The following is a 10,100-nucleotide window of genomic DNA, read 5'->3' on the forward strand; positions in this document are numbered from 1 at the left end:
TTAATTTGAGCATTATTGTAGCCATTCTGTCGTAGTGCGTCTTTAACGTGTTTAATCTCTCTCACTAGACTCTCACCATCTGACACTGTTTTCGCCCGATGTACGAGCGTCTTGATAAGAGAGGATTTTTGAGCTGGATGATGATGATATTCTGCATTCAGATAGGCATCAGTGTGCGTTTGCTTTCTGTAAACGCTGTGTGTTATTTTACCGTTTAGGCCATGTCCAAGCAAAATATCTAGGAATGGGAGTGTGTTATTCACCTCCATTTCCATGGTGAACTGGATGGCCGGGTTTTGTGCATTCAGATGATTTAGAAAATCATTAAGTGTATCTTTACCATGTGGCCAGACAACCAAAGTGTCATCCACATACCTAAACCAAAAGGATGGTTTTAATGTGCTCGAGGCAAGTGCTCTTATTTCAAAGTTTTCCATGTACAAATTTGAAATAAGAGCACTTGCCTCGAGCACATTAAAACCATCCTTTTGGTTTAGGTATGTGGATGACACTTTGGTTGTCTGGCCACATGGTAAAGATACACTTAATGATTTTCTAAATCATCTGAATGCACAAAACCCGGCCATCCAGTTCACCATGGAAATGGAGGTGAATAACACACTCCCATTCCTAGATATTTTGCTTGGACATGGCCTAAACGGTAAAATAACACACAGCGTTTACAGAAAGCAAACGCACACTGATGCCTATCTGAATGCAGAATCACATCATCATCCAGCTCAAAAATCCTCTCTTATCAAGACGCTCGTACATCGGGCGAAAACAGTGTCAGATGGTGAGAGTCTAGTGAGAGAGATTAAACACGTTAAAGACGCACTACGACAGAATGGCTACAATAATGCTCAAATTAACAGAGCACTGAATGCCAAATCACGATCGCAAAGCAATACTACTGAAAGCGACCAGATTGTTAAAACAATAAAAATTCCATATATCTCAGGAGTAACTGACAAATTAGCCCGCGTTTTGCAAAAGCAAAACATTACAGTAAGATTTGGTACAGTACACAAAATTCAAAAACTAGTATCTTGCACTAAAGACGCATTACCTAAACTATCAACAGAAGGTGTATATCGGATTAATTGTTCATGTGGCAGCTGCTACATTGGGCAGACAGGACGTAACATCAGCGTAAGACTAAAAGAACATCAGAGAAATATTAAATTATCTCAAACACAACTGTCGGCAGTGGCAGAACATGCTTGTCAACAAGGACACTCAATTGATTTTGACAATGTTGCAGTGGTGTGTAAAACTAATTATTACTGGCAAAGACTAATTAGAGAATCCATTGAAATTGAGAGGAACAAGAATAACTTTAATCGCTCTGACAGCTACCGGCTTAGTGCGGCCTGGAAGCGTATTATTAAATAATACACATTACATTTTGATTTAAAGAATTACTAATCTACAACTCATTACTAATCATAACCAATGACTGATTACTAATCGATTATATAATTACATTACCCCCCCCCCCCCTCCGCCTCTAATCACTGCACCTGATGAGTTAAGTGATGACGTCACCCTGCTGCTCTATATAAAACCGGGAGCAAGCGAGGGCTTTACCATTCTGGCGAATTGCCCGATGATGCTGGAAGTATTTACCAGCGAAACGTCGTACTCAAACTGTAAATGTGGATTAACTCTTCAACACACCGGTGGGCTGAAGTAGTGAATTATTTGTCTTTTGTCAACGTGACACTTTTTTTTGCTGATTGGCCGTGTCGGGTGGTGGAGGGTTACGACACATTTATAAATAAACGCGATCTAACCCAAAAACCTTTATTATGAGTATATCCTCATGTCAAGCACATAAGCTCACATTCACTGTTCCACATTGCATCGTGCAAAATATGTTTCCGTTTGAACTTGACACACCTGAAGTGTTATGTGATGACAGAAGAGCATGTTGGTTTTTACAAGCCCATGGGCTCCAGAAAAATCCTAGCAGCCTTCTACCATTATTATTGAGATGACTATTCATATGCTTTTCAATACTCCTACCAAAGTGTTTGGGTCATGAGCCACCTTCGGCATTAATAGAAGACATTGGCTGCGTCCCTCAACATATATTTACCTTTAGTGGGAGCATAAGCAACCACCACCATTCCTCACCACACACATACACTTATAAGACGTACACACGTGCAGTTCACAAACGTGCAAAGAAAGACAAAGGTCTCCCATGTAGCTTTATCAGGCTTTTGGGACAAGTTCTGTTAGCGAGCACCTATGAAGGCCAGCACAGTAAAAAAGGTGGGTGGCCAGCACCACGGCCGACCGCCTTTGTCTCCCCATTGGCGATGTTTGCACACTGCACCAAGTACTCATTTGAGGCTCAGTTAATCGTTACTGGTGGTGGCCGTGAGTTTCTATCGAACTCGGGTTACAGGTTTGTAGTGCTGTCCGCTAACCGCTACACTACAGCTCCACACACATGCAAATACAACACAGACGACACTCACAGCGGATGCTTATTTTGGATTCTTTGCGATGTTAACCACGAGACGATAGATGTTATAAGTTCACGTGGCCCCTGCTACCACTAGAGGCCGCTACATTTAACACAAAAATATATTCGAGCATATTTGATTTTTACTTGTAAATGTTCTGTTTTAACCGTGTACCGCCCAATTGTATTTTGTTGCTTAAAGCCACATACACGTTAATTTGCGTTTCTGCTCTGCTTAATAATTAGACCCCGTGTGATATTAATTTGCTCTGTAAAGGCAAGGATCTGTGTTGTTTTGAAAGAGGCTTTAGGTTTCCATGGGCTCTAACCTCAGATAAATAAACCTGTATTCATTTATATTTATATCTCCAAGTGTGTCCGTATGTACGTGGCAACTGGTGGATTGTATTCATTGATGTGGTCGTGCTGTGGCAGTGGCAGAAGAGGTGCTAATAAATAATAAATAGTACAATGCACCAGGAATACTCTAGCCAAAATGATTATCCATCATCATTTAGAGTATTTGGTTGCTATAAATTGTGACGTGATATTCCACTTTATTGGCCTATCATTTGTGTCCAGGTCTCTTCTCAAAAACAGCTAGTTAGCTCAGTGGGCCTTACCTGATAAAATAGTTTCATATTCATTGCGACTATCGCTACCAGACAGTACCACTATCCTCACCACCAGCATTGTAAACTTATCACTCCAGCCAGTGTCTATCATAACCATCAAAGAACTTATATCATCACTACTATCACAGATCCTGTCCTCACCACCAGCATGTGCTAGCGAGTACTTCATCATCAGAGCCGTCCCCCAGGGGTGACCGCCCATGGCCCTGCGCTTTGGGGGGTACGCGCTTCAACGTCACGGTTCTCCGATGTAATACTTCCGGTTTAGTTTGAAGACGTCGAGGGGCCCCGTACCACACTATGGACGGCCCTATTCATTTTTTGTACTTAACATTTAATGGATACCTATTTTACATTTAGTTAACTCAACAATAACAACAACAAAAAACATTAACATAACCCGTCGGCTTTTGTAGCCAATATTAAACTTAGATTTATTTTGGTTAAGCCACGTAATGATCTGGCCGTGTATCCCTTCACCACCCAACATAACCTAACAAATTGAATTGTTACATGTACAAGTGTTTAGCGCGTGACATACTCTACAGTCCAAGCGTATCTCGCTTAACAAGCAAGGTGCACTTCACGAAAATTGCTCGTTAACCATCATCGTTTTCCCATTGACTTCCAAGTAAAACAAAAAAAAACTGAGTTACGTTTCAGCCCCAAAATGTTCCACTCTTGAACAAATTTTTAACATGACATATACCACATGATAACTTAAAAAGAAAGTAATAAAACACCAAATGTAACACTTACTACACATGAAGAACCAGTGCTTGCAAGTGCCTGTCCTCGGCGTCTGCAAACCCACCACCGCTCCCCCACCCAACCATTCGAGCCACAATGAGGCCCCCCTCCCACACACCACGAATCACGTGAGCACGCAGCACAATTGATCACTGTTACATTGCTTTTATGGCTTTACTTTGGTGATTTCGAGTAGTTTTTTGGTTTGGCCATGTTTGTTTGTTAGTTGTAGTACGGAGTTAGACTGATGGCTTCAATCTAAGTTGTTTTGTGGTTGTTTGACTTGCATCCCACTGGGATTTTTTGCACACAGCGTTGGTGTACGGTGCTTTTACAGGAATATTTAGATGTTTTTTCCTGGATTTTTGTTTTTGCGCATAGTCACTTTAAGATGTTTTCTTGTTTTTTTGTTTGTTGCGGTTGCACCCGACTCAATATCCGAATGGCTCACAGGGCTATACCAAATAAATGAAACTAAAACTGAAACAATTAGTATACAAACAGCTGCGTTGCGCCCCCTGACGCCACGGAATTTATTCGAGCGACTGGTTTCCCGCTCGCTACGCAAATATTTGCTCGCTTTGCGAACAAATTGGTCGTGATAGCGAACTTTCGTGGAAAGAACACTCGTTAAGCGAACCACGCCTGTATTATGTGTTTACCTCATAGGTAAGTTGAACAGATCTCAAAACCAAAATTTTCAATTAGATGTGACATTTCGCTTGAAAACTGCGTAAAGCATTCTCAGATCAGAAATCAGGAAGTCTGACGTAATTTAATTAAACATTCCCTTTTTAATTGAGAACTAATTTGATCTAAAGAAAAAAGTTAGTAGTTTCGTGCGTGTGTCACAGGGTACTCGCCTCCAAAATGTAACGCTGTTTCTTTCTGGCCTACAGAGAGATAAACCATTGTGACTTGTTAATCATTATAGAATAATAGTTGTAGTGATTTTATAATATGTTTTTTTTATGTTTTACAATCTAAGTCCATGCAAAACAGTTGGCATCCTTCAACCCAGGTTAATTGAGTGGTACATTCCGAACAGCCCAAAAGCTACGGTGAGCAATGTGAATCAAAGCGTTGGCGGTGATGCCATTGCTAATTTGGAATCATTGGACTGATGTATATCAGAATCAGAATCCGATGAGCTATAAAGCTCTTATTTACAGATGCCCAGTAGAGATAGGTAAGAACGTTAGAACAACAAACAGCACAAAAACATAATAGTGCACGTAAAAATAAAGTAATCACATCACCCAAACCCATATTCCTTTAAAAGTGACTAGTTGCATGCGTGTGTGCATGTGTGGTAGTGATGTTGGAGCACGCACACACCACACCGGGCGACTTAACAATACTCACCGGTGCGGGTGGTTGTGTCATCCCTGACCAGGGCCTCCTGAGGGGAGGGCGCTGGGGGAGTTGTCTGTGTGATCCCACAGAAACCCACCCCTCGGTGAGAAATCCTATAAAATGTGGGACCCGGAGAGCAGAGAGGCAGTTCGACCAAGCCAAGACGAAGAGCCAGTGAAGATAGAAGACCGGCTAGCCAGACCCTGGAACTCCTCTGACTCGCTGCCCTTTGAGGGCCGGGCAGAGCAAGCCAGTGGTTCGACCCCAGAGCCGTGAGGGCCGAAGTCCTTCTAAGGGCCGGACTCGTGTGGCTGGTGGCCGAGACCTGTGCCGAAGCTGGGCCCCAGGTCAGTTAGCCTCCTTGTGAGGAGAGGTCTAGAATAGAGAGATAAGTAGGGAGTTAACGTGGGGTGTTAGCTCGGGGAACACTTCCCTCCATAGAGCACGGGTGAAGAGGCCGTTACCTCTTCGAGTGTCAGGGTCGCTACTCTGCTGTTATTGAAGTAATCTGTAATAAATACGTGTTGCCTCAAGTCAACCCTCTCCGTCGTCATAAAGGCCACTACACATGTGTTTACGGTGGAGGAATCAAAAAAGATGTTCAGCAGTCGCTTTACCCTCAAGAGTTTTTGAACACGTTGACACTCACTGGAATGCCACCTCACAATCGATATTTGAAGTTGGAGCGATATTATACAGGCAGCGATAGAAAACAGACGATAGCGAGATACAGTACTTAGAGAAATCTCATTAATAATCGGGTAGGGGAGGCACAACTATTTACGGCTATGGGATTTTATCTTGATTGTGGGGAAAATTGTTAAATAAACCGGGGACTGCCTGTATAGCTCTTTTTATTTTTATTATTTTACACGCTTTTTATTAACTCACTGTTGTATCCTCAAATCTTGTAACTCAATTTTAACCCACTTCCCAATGTGGTATCGACTGCAAACTTGGTATACTTATGTCATACTGATGACAATACTATATTCTATCATTAAAAAAAATTAAACATTTTTTATGTTATGTTTCGGCTTGGGTCTAATTGTCCACGCTCAACTGACGTTGCCTGTAAATGACCACGGCCCCTTACGTTAGCAAGCTTCCTGGAGTTCTTCCATCACTAGTACGGTACATTTAATTAAAGCGTGTTTAAAAAAAAAGTTTTTTTATATTACTTATTCAGAAGCAACCTGGCTGCAATCGATATCTCAAAGAAGTAACTCATCATGTGCAAATGTATAGCAGCCAAATACTCTAAACGCATTTTTCTAAATGTGGAGGGAAAAACCGTATGAGTAATCCATGAGACTACGGGAAGGACATGCAAAATCTAAATATGCAGGTGTCAGGGTCATGATTGAACCCACAACTTTCTGCATACCAGGCGAGGTAGTTAACATCTCGCGACTCTGGCACCCCGAACTGTAAGTGATAATAATCTACAGACCTGTATCATTTCACTGCTGGATGAAGGCCTGCCCACGTGTTGATAATAGGTTGCTTCACTTTACTTCACCATGCTGGTCAGTCCTGGTGAGTGAGGAGACAGGCCCAGGTCTCCTTCAGATATCCCTCACCAGCAATGTTAGCTGGGGCAGCGGTTCAAAGACCAGTCTGGGATTGACTTCTCCTACAATCCCTCTGGGTTTGCATGGCATAATTACATCTTTGTGAGACGTTAACATTTGATGTCCTCTGGAGACATTGACCCTGCTATAATCATGTGAATTTTCTACGACTGACTGACAACATGCCTTCAAAATACTTTCCTTTCCCCAGGAAAGTAGGGGCACCGGGGTGGCAATATGTTATCTCACTCGTCTGGTGTACAGGAGGTTGACACTAGGGCTGAACGATTAATCGATTTCAAATCGAAATCGCAATTTGAAACAATGCGATTAGTAAATCGCAAAGGCTGAGATTTTTTGCGATTTGAAAAGTCCTATTACTTTCTTATTGGAATTATATTTTTTTATTATTCTAACTGTATTTAACTTAACAATTGTTCTATGTTTGATTGTTCTATTTCAATTAAAACATGGAATTCATTAATATATTTTAAGTTCTCATCCTTGTATTAGAATATATAAAGCAGTTCATATTTTGATGGTATCACGTGGTAATACTCCATCGCATGTTTTAAATCTATTACACAGTGAATATTGAACTGAAGCTTGACTTAATCGCAAATGAAATCGCAATCGCAATGTCAGAAAAATCGCAATTAGATATTTTCCCCAAATCGTCCAGCCCTCGTTGACACTGCCAATTATCAAAGTTTGTTACGTAAACAACTACTAAAAAGTAACTAATTGGCACGTTTTGATTACGTGACAAACCATATCAGTTGGCTGTGTCGGGTGGTGGCGGGTTTAACGACGCATTTATAGTCACGCGATTTTACCCAAGGAAACATCTGTCATGGGTAATATTGGTCGTGTCAAACAGAAGGTCGTGAGTTTCGATCCTGACCCTGACGCCTGTATATTTGAAGTTTGCATGTTCTCCCCGTGGTCACGTGGATTTTTCTCCTGATCCTCAGGTTTTTCCCTTCATATGTAGAAACGTGTTTAGAGTATTTGGGTGCTATCAGTGATGGACCGGGACAAAAAATTGTCCCAGACATTTATAAACACACTGGCCCAAATTTCAGCTACTGCCATTTGTTGTTGTTAGTTTTTTTTAAATAGGGTGTGCGACAAACTGTGTCCACGTAGCTGGATTTGCGATGTGACGTATACGCGTGATTTTGTCATGTGATCTCAATCCCCCATTTGGGCTGGTCCAAAAAACAAATGGGCCGGTGAGGAAGAATCTTTGGGGCTGCCGAATATGGGACTCAATCCCATCTGAGCGCGTAAATAAGAAATGAAGCATATACATTAGAATTTATAAAATATTTTTAGTTTTTTTTTACTCTGATCACATTTTACATTTCCTCACACAGACCGGCCCACTGTGCCTATGGCCAGTCTGGACTGGCCTATGGCCAGTCCCGGTGTGCTTGCTATAAATGATAAGCTACTTCGTTGAGCTATCATTTGTGGCCAGGTCTCTTCTGAAAAAGAGCTCTAAGCTTTACCACTGGGATGTCTCACCAAAATTACATTTATGAGTGGCATGTGAGAGGAAACTAGAGACCCTGAAGAAAACCCACAGGTACAAAGGTATAACACTCAAGGCTACATACAGACCGATTCAAGAATCATTTTACGTATTTTCATCTGGCTACTTAACAGCCTAAGACTACAACTTTCAGATCCTCATCCAATTTACAACCAGGCTCAAAATAGTTATTAGCTTAGCTTTTGAGAGCTGATGAGATCGGGCACATTCAGGTGATTTTGTCATTGCAATCCTGGGTTGAAGAATGTGACCCTGTATTTGAACTCATGGGTTCAAAGGTCATGGCTCATTGCACTGACATGGGCAACAAGTTTCGATTTAAAGCTTTCGTGACTGCAAGGATTCATATTCTTTGGTTCTTTCGGTAAAGTCACGTAGAATGAGAATAAAATAATAAATTGATAAAATAAAATAACACAATAATATTACGTGACTTTACTGATAGAACCAAAGAAGATGGGCAACAAGGTTATAAACCTATTGTGCCGCAGATCATTCTGAACATGTTTATATTATACTACTGCTCAGGCTTTCTCGGTTGTGCTGTGATGTGTTGTCAGGTTGTACTGCGTGGTGCTCAGCATGATGTCCAGCATGTTGGGAGCTTCTTCAAAAACAAAATAAAGCGAAATGTCGAGACACCATTCTGAACAATACACGGGAAGACCCCAAAAACACGTCACTTACATTTGCTCCTGTCAAATTTTGTAACACGAGCCCCAAAGCCTATGAATCAAGGGGGGGTGTCAATGGCTGGAGTGCCAAATGCTACAAATATTCTCCATGAGCAGCATCCACCATGAGCAGAAAGATCAGTGTAAACACTGTCCGTGTCATAGACACACTTGCTAGTTATTGCCATCTTCCACAGTTGTTTAATTTTATTCCCCTCCTAAAACGATAATGTCCATCAAACGTACTTCAGATGTTGATGTTTTTCTTATAAAAAGCTACCACGCTGAAATTGCTACCATACATGACGTATTTGTGATCAATAAAGAATTTTGTTTCAATAAAATGTTTGTGAGCATTTCGCACCCCTATGGAAGATAAATCACAAACAGTATGATGAAAAAATAATATAATTTATCCTTTCCGGCATACATCTTGATTCCGGCAAAAATGGTTCCATAGACATGTGCAGTATTTTGGAGACAGCTTTTGTACACTACACGCAATATACACATTTGTGTTGTTAAATATACATAATTTTTCGCAATATTAGCGATGAGATGGCAGCCTCCATGCAGCCTACTCTGTAATGCGAGAAATCACGACCAATGTCATCAACCCAGCGTATACATATCGATCAACAATCTCCTGGTCACAAGAGTAACAATGCAACCCTCCATTGGTACCAATCCAGGCCCATGGTCCAATGACCTCTATGAACACGTGGGCCATTGTCAATCCTAAACATGTTATTTGTGAACCACCATGAACAAATACCGTATATTTCTAAATTTAAAAAGAAAGGATTTCTAAATGAAAAATACTCAAAAAATTGCACTGTAAAATATTACTTAAAAAGCCATAAAATTATGAACTTGCCTTTATTGACTAATAATATAAAATTTAAACAGTCTCGTGGACCACTTCCCAACGGCGTTGGAGGCCATGGTTTGTATGTGTGTACGTTGAACTTCTATCGCACCATAAATAGCCAACCGTACTAATTGGAGATGGGGGGGACAGACAACAAACTAAACACAAATCGCAGTTGTGAAGAAATGCGTTTCCAATCTAGATTT

This window comes from Petromyzon marinus, chromosome 35 (assembly GCF_048934315.1).
Source record: "Petromyzon marinus isolate PM22_M1 ecotype Great Lakes invasive population chromosome 35, UKy_Petmar_22M1.pri1.0, whole genome shotgun sequence".
Taxonomy (NCBI): Eukaryota; Metazoa; Chordata; class Hyperoartia; order Petromyzontiformes; family Petromyzontidae; genus Petromyzon; species Petromyzon marinus.